Below are 15,205 nucleotides of genomic sequence, written 5' to 3' on the forward strand. Positions count from 1 at the left end.
TCACTCATATTTGTACGAAATTATTCAACTATTTTTTAATTAATTTTCCTTTCTTCATTAATAAATAAATTTTCACCTATATAGAAAGTAATTTCTTTAATTGGTTTTATATACAAATACTTAACTCAATTCAACTCAACTCAACTAAGCCTTTATCCCAAAAATTTGGGGTCGGCTATATGGGGTCGGCTATATTGATTCTCTTTCTCCACTCTAAATGATTTTGCGTTAAGTTCTCAGAAATATATAATGCTTCTAAGTTATTGTCACACCTTACCCCTCTATAAGGCATAACATGATCCCGTAGAATACCTAATGAACTACCAAACTTCACTCAGCGATAACTTATTAAGTACCCTACAAGGGATTTTAAAACAATTTTCTCACTTTTGTTAAGTAGTGAGCATTTTCTAATAGGTATTTAAAATATTTAATTAAAATTGAAACTAGTTAAAAATTTTGGCCTATTTTATTTTTTCACAAATTTTATAAAAATTTTGACAGAGTTCCGTTTATATTTTGAGAAAATAGTTCTTCAAATACCTATAAAAAGCACTTCCAAAAATTTTCTCAACCACTACTTCAATTTCACAATCAATCTCAACAATTTCTCAAATATCAAATTCAACAGTCAACATTTCTCAATTTCCAAAGTTCAATCATCAGTAAAATAATATCTATCAATCTCATTCAAATTAAAATAAAACATTTCCATTCATTAAAGACAACAATCTATATATATACATCATACCAAAATCTACAGTATGAAAATTCAAACTAAATTTTATTACAATTTTATACAAACTTTGTACAAACTGCTCAAGACCGATTTACATGTCCATACATTTATGTGCAATACATACATCAAAATAAATATTTACAGGCAGGGTATAAATTATACCCGATAACTTCAAGCTGATAGATCCTTAATCCTTAGCAGCTCAGTCTGCTGCTCCTCTAGTCTCTATATCTGCGACAGTAATAAAAGCTATCATTGAGTACTAGGACTCAGTGGTGCACAACATACTAAAATAATCTTTATGCAGAACTTAAATCATATTTATTCGAAAATTTGACTGAACATGAGAATTAAATACAAATCATGCATTATGAGATTTTAATCCTAATCAATTTCATTTTGAAGTATTAAATCACATTTTATAAAACCCACAGTTAGTTCATGCCATTCGAAACAAATAGAATCTCAATAGCCAGAGGCTAAAGAGAAATCACATCACAATGCTAGCTAGCTCAAATATATGGATATCCATTCACATCCTCTTCTACTGGCACACCTCAACACTTCTCTAGAGAAGGAATCAAAATTCGAAACTAATTACCCCCACTAGTCGTGCTAGTGAGGTGTTCAAATATATGGTCATGACACTGTGGTTTCAAAACTTATTTTAACAATTTGCTAAACATTATCATTTCAAATATACATAGTAACTTTCACAATTTAAATCAAAACATCATAAATAAGGTCACAATACTTTCAACAATTCAAAGCAAAAGTAAAATGCATATTTCATTCACTTAATCAATGAATTTTAAAGCATAGTGATGTTGTGCACAAACCTCAAGCGATTCGCCTCTTGGCCTTGACTCGGTTCCTCGGGTTCTTTCTTGGTATTCTTTTTAACTGAAACGCATAAGTTTACAGTGTTTTAGTACTATGACTTAGCATAAATCCAAAAATAAATTTAACTTCACTTTTACCTAGCTCTAACGTGCTAAACTGGACATTCTTGAAATTTTGTGTTTCGGCGTTACTATTTACTACACTATTCAAGTCAAATTGTTGACTTTCTAAGGCTTAATAAGTATGGGAATTCCAACTTCACCCACATACCATATTTTGGTCACTAAATTTGTTAGTTTTGGTTTTTTATTCAAATTCTAAGTCTTTTAAGCAAATTTGATAATTTTCAGTTTTGGTGTCTAAGGTTGCACTGTTCCATTGGTCACTTTTCTTTTAGAATTTGGCAAAACTTCCTTCATAGAAAATGTTCCCTATTGTCTTAAGTTTATTCTCCTTTTTGAATCACTCCAATTGGAGTTTTGTAACTCAAGTTATGGCCATTTGAACTATGGCTGCCGAATTAGATTCAACCCAGATTTTTTGGGCAATTTTGGTTCTAACAGTTTTAGGTCACCAACTTTGGGTGGTCAAATGACTTGGTTAATGGCATAATTTGGGTTTATATTCTTCATAAAAGTTTTAGATCTATATCTAAACTATCCACTGGTAAAATTTCAGGTCATTTTGACCTGCCTAGCTCAAGTTATGGCCAAATGAATAAATACTGTTCATTTGGTCAGTTTGCATAGGGACAGACTGAGATTTTTCAAGTTTGGTCAATTTATTCACTAGGTTTTGGTCACTTTTTAGGCATGCTTCCTAAATGAAAATTGTGTCATTTAGTGTCTATTTTCATTATCAATTGGTCTCATACCAATTGGACTTGTAAAATTGCATTTTTGGTCCTTCAAAGGTAACTTGGTCATGCTGCCAGTAGCATGACCACACTCAATCCGAATTTGGTTTTGATTCAAACACCTCTAACACTCTTCATTAGGTCACAAATGACCATTTCTCACTTCACATTAGGTCAAAGACATCATTTACCACTTCCTCACATTTTTGTCACTAAACCCTAAGTGTCTAAACCCTAAGTGTCCAAACCCTAACCACACTAAATTGTTGCATTTAGCTAATTTCAAAGCTTTTAACTATAATCATTCAACTAATGGAGGTCCATAAACTCATTCAAATCCATCAAACCATACAATAACACCCCCATACAAATGCTGGCCAAAAATCAATTTGGTCCTCCACACATTTTTTTTTATTTCATTTCATTGGTTTCTAAGTTCATTTAAGTAACTAAACATGCATTTAAAGTAGAAAATTGAAAGTTAGCATACTAACCTTTCTTAGAACTTCAATTCCTTCAAATCTCTATCTTTTGTATTTCTTTCCTCTTTCAATCTTCTTCTCAAGTGACTAAAACAAGTTTTAATGAGGTTTCTATGAAAGCTATTGAGGTTTAATGAATGAGTGCAAGCTTTAATGGAGGATATCCATGGAGAAGTAAGGGAAGGGTTTCGGCCGGCTTGGGTTAGGAGAGAAGATGAGGGAAATTTTTTTTCTTTGTTTTATTTTTTTCTTACTCAATAGATATTTAACTTAGTCAAATTTGGTAGGAAATTAAAAATCAATTATGACATCATTTTGATGTTATAAAGTGATGTAATTTGCTTTTTCTTTTCTTTTCTTTTTATTTTATTTATCTATTAGTTCTTTAATTTAATTCTCGATTCTGAAATTTTTTTTTCTCCGATTTTATTTGATAATTAGGTCAGGAGTCAGCTCTAGGGGTCAATTGACCAAATTGCCCCTCGCCGGTTCAACCCGGTTTGCAAATAATTCAATATTTCTTCTGGCTCCCTTACCTAATTATTTGACTGACTTAACAATTCTTTTTCGTGATTTTCTCTTTTCCACTGTGTTTATAATGGTCCTAAGGATAGCAGCGTCACATTTTACGGTTCGAAATTTGAGTTTAAAACGACTTCGCAATCATTCCTGAGAAGGTCATCCATCGCTGTGACTCTCGGCTCGTTTAACTTCTTATGTTCTGTTTTTCTTGTTTATACTTAACTAATTGAACATTACTAATTATTTGTGTTTATGGCTCTCTAGTTGTCTTAAGTATGGTTCTAATCCCCTTAATTGTCTGGACCTACATCGGTCACCGGAACAGTGAAATATACCAGGCTATACAAATAGGGGTGTTACAGTTATGTTGTACTACTCTCATCCAAGTCAGTTTAGGTCTACCCCTATTTTTCTTTCTATCCTTTAACCTAATGTGCTCTACTTGTTTAACTAGAGCCTCTGTATGTCTACGCTTCATATGACCAAACCACCTCAATTTCCCTTCTCTCAATTTATCCTCAATTGACACTACTCCTACCTTTTCTCTAATACTCGCATTACAGAATTTATCTAGTCTAGTATGGCCACTCATCCATCATAATATTTTCATCTCCGCAACTCTTATCTTAGACACATACAACTCCTTCAGTGCCCAACACTCACTACCATATAACATGGCCAGTCGTATGGCTGTACGGTAAAATTTTTCTTTCAACTTATTGGAAATTTTGCGATCACATAAAACTCCCATGGCACGTTTCCACTTTAACCATCCAGCTTTAATCCTATGACTAACATCCTCCTCACATCCCCCATCTACTTGAAGGATTGAGCCGAGATATTTAAATTGATTACTTTGGGGCAGTACTACTCCATCCAAACTAACTCCTTCCCTATCACTAGTTCGGCCTTCACAAAACTTGCAATGCATGTATTCTGTCTTCGTTCTACTTAACTTAAAGGCCTTTGACTCTAGAGTGCTTCTCCAAAGCTCTAGCTTTCTATTGACTCCTTCTCGTTTCTTATCTATCAGAACTATATCATCCGAAAATATCAAGCACCAAGGGATACTCTCTTGTATATGTTTTGTCAATTCATCTAAAACTAATGTAAAAAGGTAAGGGCTTATAGCTGAACCTTGGTGTAATCCAACTGAGATAGAAAAATCTCTTGTCTTCCCTCCCACTGTGCGCACAATAGTAGTTGCTCCTTCATACATATCCTTTAATACTTATATGTACCTAATAGATACCCTCTTTTGTTCTAGCACTCTTCATAAGATATCTCTTGGAACACTATCATAAGCCTTCTCCAAATCGATAAAAATCATATGTAGATCTTTCTTCACATCTCTATATTTCTCCATCAAGCTTCTAATGAGAAAGATCGCTTCCATAGTTGAACGACCGGGCATGAAGCTAAATTGAGTGGGAGAGATAGAAGTGTCCTGACATAGTGTATATTCCTCAACTCTCTCCCATAACTTCATAGTATAGTTCATGAGTTTAATTTCCCTATAATTTGAGCAACTCTGTATATCTCCCTTATTTTTAAAAATAGGTACTAAAATACTCCTCCTACATTCATCAGGCATTTTCTTTAAGTTTAGATTCTTATTAAACAATTTAGTTAACCATGCCACTCCCACATCTCCCAAACACTTCCACACTTCAATTGGTATTCCATCAGGTCCACAGGTTTTACCTACTTTCATTCTCTTAAGTGCTTCCTTTACTTCTAAAGATCTAATCCTTCTAGTATAATTCACATTCTTTTCTATTGCTATGTAGTCTATATTTCCGCTATTACCACTTTGACTATTATTAAAGAGATCATCAAAATAATTTTTTCATCTTTCTTTAATGTCCTCATCTTTCACCAACACTTTTCCTTCTTTATTCTTAATGCACCTAACTTAATTGAGATATTGACATTTCTTTTCTCTCCTCCTTGCTCATCTATAAATATCTTTCTCCCCTTCTTTAGTTCTAAGTTTCTCATATAACTTTTCAAAGGCCTGCACTCTTACTTGATTAACTGCCTTTTTTGCCTCTTTCTTTACTATCTTGTACTGTTCATATGCCTCATTATTATCACACTTAGGTAATTTCTTATACCATTCTCTCTTTCTCTTCACTGCCTTTTGTACTTCCTCATTCCACCACCATCTCTCTTTTGAGGGTCGTTCATGTCCTCTAGACTTTTCAAGTACTTTTTCTGGTTGCTTCTCTAATCTTTGATGCTATATGTATCCACATACCATTGGCATCCACATCTAGCTTCCATGCTTCGAACTCGAGAAGCTCATTTTTGAACTTCACTTGCTTTACTCCTTTGAACTCCCACCACTTTGTTCGAGTTACACTATTTCTTCTAATCTTACTTGAATTGTTCTTAAACTTAACATCCAAGACCACCAACCGATGTTGACTTGTTAAAGCCTCTCCCGGAAATGACCTTACAATCCTTGTATAGAGCTCTATTTGTCTTTCTGGTTAAGAGGAAGTCAATTTGGCTTCTATGTTGCCAACTTTTAAAAGTCACTAAATGCGACTCTCTTTTTATAAAGTAGGTATTTGTTAGTATTAGGTCGTATGCCATAGCAAAATCCAGGATGTTTTTTCCTTTCTCATTTCGGCTACCAAACCAAAATCTCCATGAACATTCTCGTAACCTTGCCTATCACTTCCTATATGTCCATTCAAATGTCCACCAATGAAAACATTCTCTTCATTCGGTATGCTTTGCATTAGATCATCCATATCTTCCCAAAACTTTTGTTTACTCTCACTATCTAATCTTATTTATAGGGCATAAGCACTAACTATATTTATTGTTTCTCCTTCTAGTACTAGCTTTACTAGTATAATTCTATCTCCTACTCTTTTCACAGCTATCACAGTATCTTTCAATGTCCTGTCTATGATTATGCCCACTCCATTCTTGTTCCCCTCCTTTCCAGTAAACCATAGTTGGTACCCTGAGTTACCCACTTTCTTACTTTTCTCTCCTACCCATTTGGTCTCCTGAATGCAAGTAATATTCACCATTCTCCTTTCCAAGGTATCCACAAGCTCCATTAATCTTCCTGTAAGTGATCTAACATTCCAAGTACCAACCCTGATTCTCTTCCTATCCTGTTCCTTCCTAATTGATCTCCTTCTATGATATCTTCTATTAGTCTCTATGCCTATCTTGTATTCTTTTTTCACTATTTATTCTACTATCTGTCCTATGGACTAACTTCTTTACCCACACCCATCCTTGATGTGGGAACCCTTGCTCATTTAACACCACACTGGGGTGTCGGCATGGTGCGTCGCTTTTGGTGAACGCCTTACACCCTTACATATTTCTCATTACACCCGGGCTCTGATGTAGCATATCGTAAGTACAGGATACCCCAATGTTTATATCATTTGAATCCATATCATGAGATGTGATGAAATTTTTACGCTGGTTGTCACCTACCGCAACCGTCCTTCTTTATCCGGGCTTGGGACTGGCTAAGTACAAACTACTTAGGCGGAGTTGGTTTTATACACATTATATATATATATATATATATATATATATATATATATAATTTTTAATTATTTTTTCTTAACTGTACTAATAGAAAAAATTGATTTATATGGAGGATTATTTTATATTATAATTAACCTGAAATTAATTTAAAATTGAACCATTCCTTCTCAAAGAAAATAGAAAGTTAATCATTATTTTGTTATCTTTTTACACTTTACATGATCATTATTAACGTCATTTTCTTTTCTTATTTATAAATTTAGAACATACTAATTTTATTTAATATACTTTTGATATAAATAAAATAGGTAATAAAAATAAAATATGAAATAATTAATTAAAGAAGTGAAAATTATTTTTTAAATTTTTTAATATATATTCTATTTAGTGCTAAATAATTTCTTACCGTTACTATATATTATTCTTCTCTATTTGAAAATAAATAAAAATTATTTTTTTATAGATAAAATAGGTCATAAAATAAGATATGGAGTAATTAATTAACTCAACTCAACTCAATTCAACTAAGCTTTTATCCAAAAAATTTGGGTTCGGCTATATGGATTCTCTTTCTCAACTCTAAATGATTTTGGGTTAAATCCTCGGAAATGTGTAATGCTTCTAGGTCATGTTGTACTACTCTCCTCCAAGTCAGTTTAGGTCTACCCCTTCTTTTCTTTCTATCCTCTACCCTAATGTGCTCTACTTGTCTAAATGGATCCTCCGTATGTCTACGCTTCACATGATCAAACTACCTCAATCTCCCTTCTCTCAACTTACCCTCAATTGGTACCACTCCTACCTTTTCTCTAATACTCTCATTACAGACTTTATCTAGTCTAGTATGGCCACTCATTCACCTTAGCATTCTCATCTCCACAACTCTTATCTTAGACACATATGACTCCTTCAGTGCCTAACACTCACTATCATATAATATGGCCGGTCGTATGCCTGTACGGTAAAATTTTCCTTTCAACTTATTGGGAATCTTGCAATCACATAAAACTCTCGTGGCACGTTTCCACTTCAACCATTCGGCTTTAATCCTATGACTAACATCCTCCTCACATCCCCCATCTACTTGAAGGATTGAGCTGAGATATTTAAAGTGATTACTTTGGGACAATATCACTCCATCCAAACTAACTCCTTCCCTATCTCTAGTTTGGCCTTCATTGAACTTGTAATGTATGTATTCTGTCTTTGTTCTACTTAACTTGAAGCCCTTTGACTCTAGAGTACTTCTCTAAAGCTCTAACTTTCTATTAACTCCTTCTTGCATTTTATCTATCAGAACTATATCATCTGCAAACATCATGCACCAAGGGATACTCTCTTTTATATGTTTCGTTAATTCATCTAAAATTAATGTAAAAAGGTAAGGGCTTACGGCTGAACCTTGTTGTAATCCAACTGAGATAGAAAAATCTCTTGTGTCCCCTCCCACTGTGCGCACAATAGTAGTTACTCCTTCATACATGTCTTTCAGCACTTGTATATACCTAATAGATATCCCCTTTTGTTCTAACACCCTCCATAAGACATCTCTTGGAATACTATCATAAGCCTTCTTCAAATCGATAAAAATCATGTGTAAATCTTTTCTCGCATCTCTATATTTCTCCATCAAGCTTCTGATGAGAAAGATCACTTCCATAGTTGAACGACCAGGCATGAAGCCAAATTGATTGGGAGAGATAGAAGTATCATGATGTAGTCGATGTTCCACAACTCTCTCCCACAACTTCATAGTATGGCTCATGAGTTTAATTCCCCTATAGTTTGAGCAACTCTGTATGTCTCTCTTATTTTTAAAAATAGGTCCTAAAATACTTCTCCTCCATTCATCAGGCATTTTCTTTGAATTTAGAATCTTATTAAACAATTTAGTTAACGATGCTACTCCCATTTCTCCCAAACACTTACACACTTCAATTGGTATTCCATTGGGTCCACAGGCTTTACCCACGTTCATTCTCTTAAGTGCTTCCTTTACTTTTAAAGATCTAATCCTTCTAATATAATTCACATTCTTTTCTATTGCTCTATAGTCTATATTCACGCTATTACCATTTTGACTATTATTAAAGAGATCATCAAAATAATTTTTCTATTTTTCTTTAATGTCCTCATCTTTCACCAATACTTTTCCTTCTTTATCCTTAATGCACCTAACATGATTGAGATCTTGACATTTCTTTTCTCTCCTCCTTGCTAATTTATAAATATCTTTCTCTCCTTCTTTAGTTCCAAAGTTTCTCATATAACTTTTCAAAGGCCTGTGCTCTTGCTTGACTAACTGCATTTTTTGCTTTTTTCTTTGCTATCTTATACTGTTCATATGCCTCATTATTATCACACATAGGTAATTTCTTATACCATTCTCTCTTTCTCTTCACTGCCTTTTGTACTTCCTCATTCCATCACCATCTCTCTTTTAAGGGTGGTCCATGTCCTCTAGACTCTTCAAGTACTTTTCTAGCTACTTCTCTAATCTTTGATGCCATCTGTATCTTTATATCATTGGCCTCCATATCCAGCTTTCATGCTTCGGACTCGAGAAGCTCATTTTTGAACTTCACTTGCTTTACTCCTTTGAACTCCCACCACTTTGTTCAAGCTACACTATTTCTTTTAACCTTACTTGAATTGTTCCTAAACTTGACATCCAAGACCACTAATCGATGTTGACTTGTTAAAGCCTCTCCCGAAATGACCTTACAATCCTTGCATAGAGCTCTATTTGTCTTTCTGGTTAAGAGGAAGTCAATTTGGCTTCTATGTTGCCCACTTTTAAAAGTCACTAAATGTGACTCTCTTTTTATAAAGTAGGTATTTGCTAATATTAGGTCATATGCCATAGCAAAATTTAGAATACTTTTTTCCACCTCAGTTTGGTTGCCAAATTCAAAACCACCATGAACATTCTCATAGCCTTGTCTATCACTTCCTACATGTCCATTTAAATCTTCACTGATAAAAACTGTCACGACCTAACCTATGAGCCGGACTAGCGCTAGGACCTAGGCCAGCCTAAAGCCTCTGAGACCCGTAGTAAGCCTAACTATTACTCAACCCAATCCTAAGGCCCATTTGGGCACAATTTTAAGAATTCAACCGGACATAGTCCAGCCATAAAATGGACCATACAATGGGGAGTTTTTTACTCGATGGACTTGTAAACATAATATATAATAATTTAGGGAGCTCAGCTCACTCTCCACGTACTCATAATATCATAAAATCTAATGGGAGCTCAGCTCCCTCATCCAATCCAGTCATGCATGCATTTAATATTCTTACAAATTCAACACAATATTATTTTATAGTCCCAAATTGATTAAAATACTCCTAACACATGCGGAGTTTAAAATTTGACTAAATTATACAAAATACATTAAATATTACTAATTGACCTACGAAGAAGAAGAGCAGGTTAGTTACAACAAGTAACCCTCCTGTAGCCTGGAAAAAATAAGATGAACAGGAGTGAGCATTTGACTCAGAGAGTAAAATACTAATTCTAGCCACAATTTCTATAGCTATCTAAATCTAATGTATCCTAAGGAGTGGAATGCAATATCATCATAAATTTCATACAAATCATATCATAACAGTAAAAAGGCAATTTGGAGCACTCACACACCCAATACTGTTCAAACAGTACATATATGGGAGTTGATCCCCTATACAGCTCTCTTAATCTAACCTCTACCAGCGAGTGTCTCTCAAGCCGGACTTTCGCTTGATAAACCAAATACGGGGTCTCTCAAGCCGTGCCTACCTCGACTTATCCATAAAGGACCGAGTCCCAGTGAGTGTCTCTTAAGCCGCGTCTACCCATCCTATCCATATCCAATACCACACACCACACGCACGCACACCGCTCCAAATTACCATAAACAACAACCATGGCACTTTATCAATTAAGAATGAATTATAAAACGTGCCTAGTGTTTAACTACATAGATACATATTTATAAGTGATGCATGGGCATGCTTGAACATATAATAATATTGAAATTATAATTAAAATTAATATTTTACTCACAGACTTAAACTGAGGTCACTGTGGCGGCTGGGCGGAGATGAAAGGCTGTCCCGGCTCACCTGACAAATTTCATTGTAATTATTTAATATATTTGACTCAATACAAGTTTGAAAAAGACCAAAGACACCCTAAGTCGTGCCGAAAATCCGGCAGAGTCTCCCCTATACCTAGGACCTACCCAACCTGCAAAAGGGTTCAAAATGCACTTCTATATCCACAAGTCACACATCCACAACTCAATCACATCACATGGCCCCTCCTGGGCCCATCCAAATAGTCAACAATCACAATTTGAAAAATTATAATTTAGTCCCTACAATTACTCCTTTTTGCAAAAACTACCCAATTGAGCTCTAAAAATTCTAAAACTTTGCCCCGCGGTCCTTAGCAATATTATTAAGCTAATGCAAAAGGAATTATATTTTTCTAACTTACTGCGAATATTTTATAGATTTTTAATCAAAATCAGGCACTAGATAATTAAGAAAAATGAGGGTTCGGGTTTACTTATGTCAATTCCAACCCTGGAGACGTGTCCAGGACATCTGAAAATGGTGGGGTAGCCTATACTCTCAACCCAGTTTTGAAGCTTTTTCAATAGTCTGTTTACCCGGCCTAAAATTACAGACCTGAGTAACCATCAAATTTTCGCAAATTGAATGTACCTATATGAAGCCCACAATACGGGGGTTAGTATATAATTTTTACAGAATTTTCTAAACTCATTTAATGCTCGAAAAAATACTGTGAAGTTTCGCGGGACTCACCAAAAAACGGCATCGAAAAAATTTGAAATGGGTATTGCCGCAAAGCTCTCGATCAGTGGAGCACTCTAGTACTCTCGGATTTTTGGTGGGGTTTATGGTTTCAAGAAATCTAGTGCAAAAGTCAAAATGGGCTAAAATTTTTCGAGCAAAAATTGAACAAACTGCTCGATGGATTTTTGTGTTCTTGGTGTTTATGGAAAGCTCTCGAGGTTTAGATGTGTTTTGGGATAAGATTTGGTCCAATCGGTGGCCGGATCGGTCAAATTTTGGCCGAAAAGAAGAAGCATCGTGAGCGCGTAGGGGAGGAGTTTGGCCTGATTTTCCGGTGGCCTGGAGGCCTGCCGGCGGCTGGAGAAGGGTGGGAAGGTCGACAACGACACAGGGAGGGGTGGTGAAGCGGTGGCCGACGCGGAGTGGGAGGGAGGAGAGAGAAAACAAGGGAGAGAAAGAGAGCGTCAGGACGCGCGGGAGGAAGAAGAAAAGAAAAAGAAAGGGCCGGTCCGATTCGACCGGTCCGATCCGATCCAGTTCGATTCGGCCGGTTCATTTCAAGATACCCGAAATTGAATTTTTACTCTGTCTTGGGATTGAAAATGAGGCCCAAAAATTCTGAAAAAATTTCAGAAAACTCAAAAAATTTCGTATAGTCTAAATATATTTTTAGTTTTGCCACGTGGTCTTTAAATAAATTTTTAAAAATCATCAAAGTTTTATATTTTCAGAAAATCAAAACCGATTTTAAAATTTTGAAAAATTTCAAATAATTTTCCCAAAATTTAAATAAAATAAAATATTAATAATTACCCATAAAATAATAAATTTAAAAATCAGGGGTGTTACATTCTTCCCCCCTTACAGAAAATTCGTTCTCGAATTTTTACACAAGGCAGAATGAAAGAACATAACTACGCATTGAACAAATAATAGTACTTGCTATGCATGTCCTACTCTAACTCTCAGATGCATTCTTCTACTGATTGGCTCCTCCACAACACCTTAATCATAGGGATTTGTTTTGATCTTAGCTGCCTCACTTGGTAGTCCACAATGGCTACTTATAACATCCTCACTTCAACTAGTCTGTACAATCTACTGTTCCGGTGACCAATGTCGGTCTGGGCAGCTAGAATATTTGAAATTATAATTAGAGTAGAGTGAGGAGTTATAAATAAACCAAAAAATGATCAGAAAAATCAAGGAAAATTTTTAGAAATGAAATGCATTAAGGTTAAATGAGCCGTAACCCCAGCGATGAGTAACCCGAATGGAAAGTGACGGTGAAGGCCGTTAGTAACCCTAGACCCGGGAAAAACTTTATGAAATAATTTTTGGGACCTCAAGAAAAGATTATTGGAGTTTCAATGACAATAAAATGCTAAGAAAACACAAGGAAAATTTAATCAATCAGTACACACAATTTTAGCTTGTTAAGCCAAATGGAGGACATTTTGGTCATTTCGTCTTCAGAGATGATTTTTTGACCAACTTGTCCATTTAAGTAAGTGAATTATATGACATAAAATATGAACAAATGTTGATGAAAAATTTATTAAAAATGAATAGAAAGGGAAAGAAAAGAAAATAAAAGTAAATTAGACTTATTACATAAGCATTAAGTAAGCATGAGGTAATAAAAAATTTTGGGTCAATCAAAATCAATAAATACATTCATAATACATTAAAAAGAGAGGAAAGAAGTCAAAAATCTAGAATAAACTAGCAGCCATCCTTCCTCCTTCCAAGCCGCACCATATCTCCTCCATTGCCAAGCTTACCAAAGCTTGAGTTCTTTGGTTTTTCATCAACTAAAGCCTAAGTTCCCAACACAAAACCTTACTCTTTCATCTTAGTGAAACTTTTGGGAGCAAAAAGAAGTAAAAAGGAAGAGTTCTTACAAGCTTGGAAGTGACTCCATTAGAGGTTAGTGACCAAACTTGTTCTTTTTCTTTAAATTCATGTGGAAGGAGTAGAATTAATGGATATTTACAAAAAAATTTAAATAAAATCATGTGCATACTCTTCCCAAATTTTCAACAGCCTTGGACTTGGTAGGGTTTTGAAGATTTCTTAGAACTAAAATGGTAGTATGGCTACCCTTAGCATTAGTCTCTTGAGTAGGATAATGAAGTGTAAATAAATGCAGAATTTGAAATGGAGAAGTTAGGGTTTGGACACAAACTTGAGACTTTGTTCATATAATGGTAAAAGTAGGTTTTAATGGTCAATTAGTGACAATTTGGTTATGTGTGATTAAGAAATGAAGTGGTTTGTTCCATGGGAATTGAAGTTAGGTATGCTGCCCTTGGTGACCTACAGGACTGGGTGTGAGTCCAGCAGGTTTGGGCAGCTATAACTGGAGTTGTATAGTTTCAATTGGTGCAAGGCTAGTTAGAAATGAAACTAGACACATAATGGCACAACTTTGGTGAAGAAACCTTGCCCAGAAAAACCAGACCAAGTTGATTTAAAAACTACCCTAATCTGGGTGACTAACATGCTATCCCTGGAAAATGATCAAATGAATAGTGTTTGTTCAAATGGTCATAAGTCAGTGTAGAAAAGTTCAATTGACCTGAAATTTTACCAGTAGAAAGTGAGACATAGCCCTACAACTTTCATGAAGAAAACAAACCCAAATTTTGATCATAATATGTTCAAAAACTGATCTGCATTCAGTGCACAAAAACTGTAGAATTGATTCTGACCAGAAATTCTGGAAAAATTACAATCCGGGCAGTTATGGTGTTTAGGCCATAACTTGAGTTACAAAACTCCAAATGGAGTGATTCAAAAAATGAAATGTAACTAGACACAATAAGGAACAATTTTTATGAAGAACATTTGGCCAAATTGTCACACCCTACCCCTCTGTAAGGCATAACATGATCCCGTAGTATACCTAATGAATTACCAACTCCGTCTACTGATAACCCATTAAATACACTACAAGGGATTTTTAAAACTTTTCTTACTTCTTTTACAGTGGTGAGCACTATTTACAGGTGTTAAAAACCTTTTTGAACTGAAGTGATAGAACTAACACATTTGAATTATTTGGAATTTCTGTAAAAATTTTGGCAGAGTGCCATCTATATTTTGGATAAACAGTTCTTCAAAAAAACCTGTAAAAAGCACTCTAATATTTTTCCAAATCTCAACTCCAACATATTTCTCAACACAACATATTTCTCAACTCAAATCCACAGTGATTTTTCAAAGTCTGAGATACAAGAAATATAATACAATTTTTACAAGCCAAAATAACTCATAATTATTTTACAACTTCAAGGTACAATTTGAATTTACAACTGCTCAAAATAAAAAACAATATGTACATACAGTGAACATACATTACATTATAAAATGCAAAATGTTGGTATACTCATTATACCCGAAAATCTCTCGCTGGAGGTA

This window comes from Hevea brasiliensis, chromosome 2 (genome assembly GCF_030052815.1).
Source record: "Hevea brasiliensis isolate MT/VB/25A 57/8 chromosome 2, ASM3005281v1, whole genome shotgun sequence".
Lineage (NCBI taxonomy): Eukaryota > Viridiplantae > Streptophyta > Magnoliopsida > Malpighiales > Euphorbiaceae > Hevea > Hevea brasiliensis.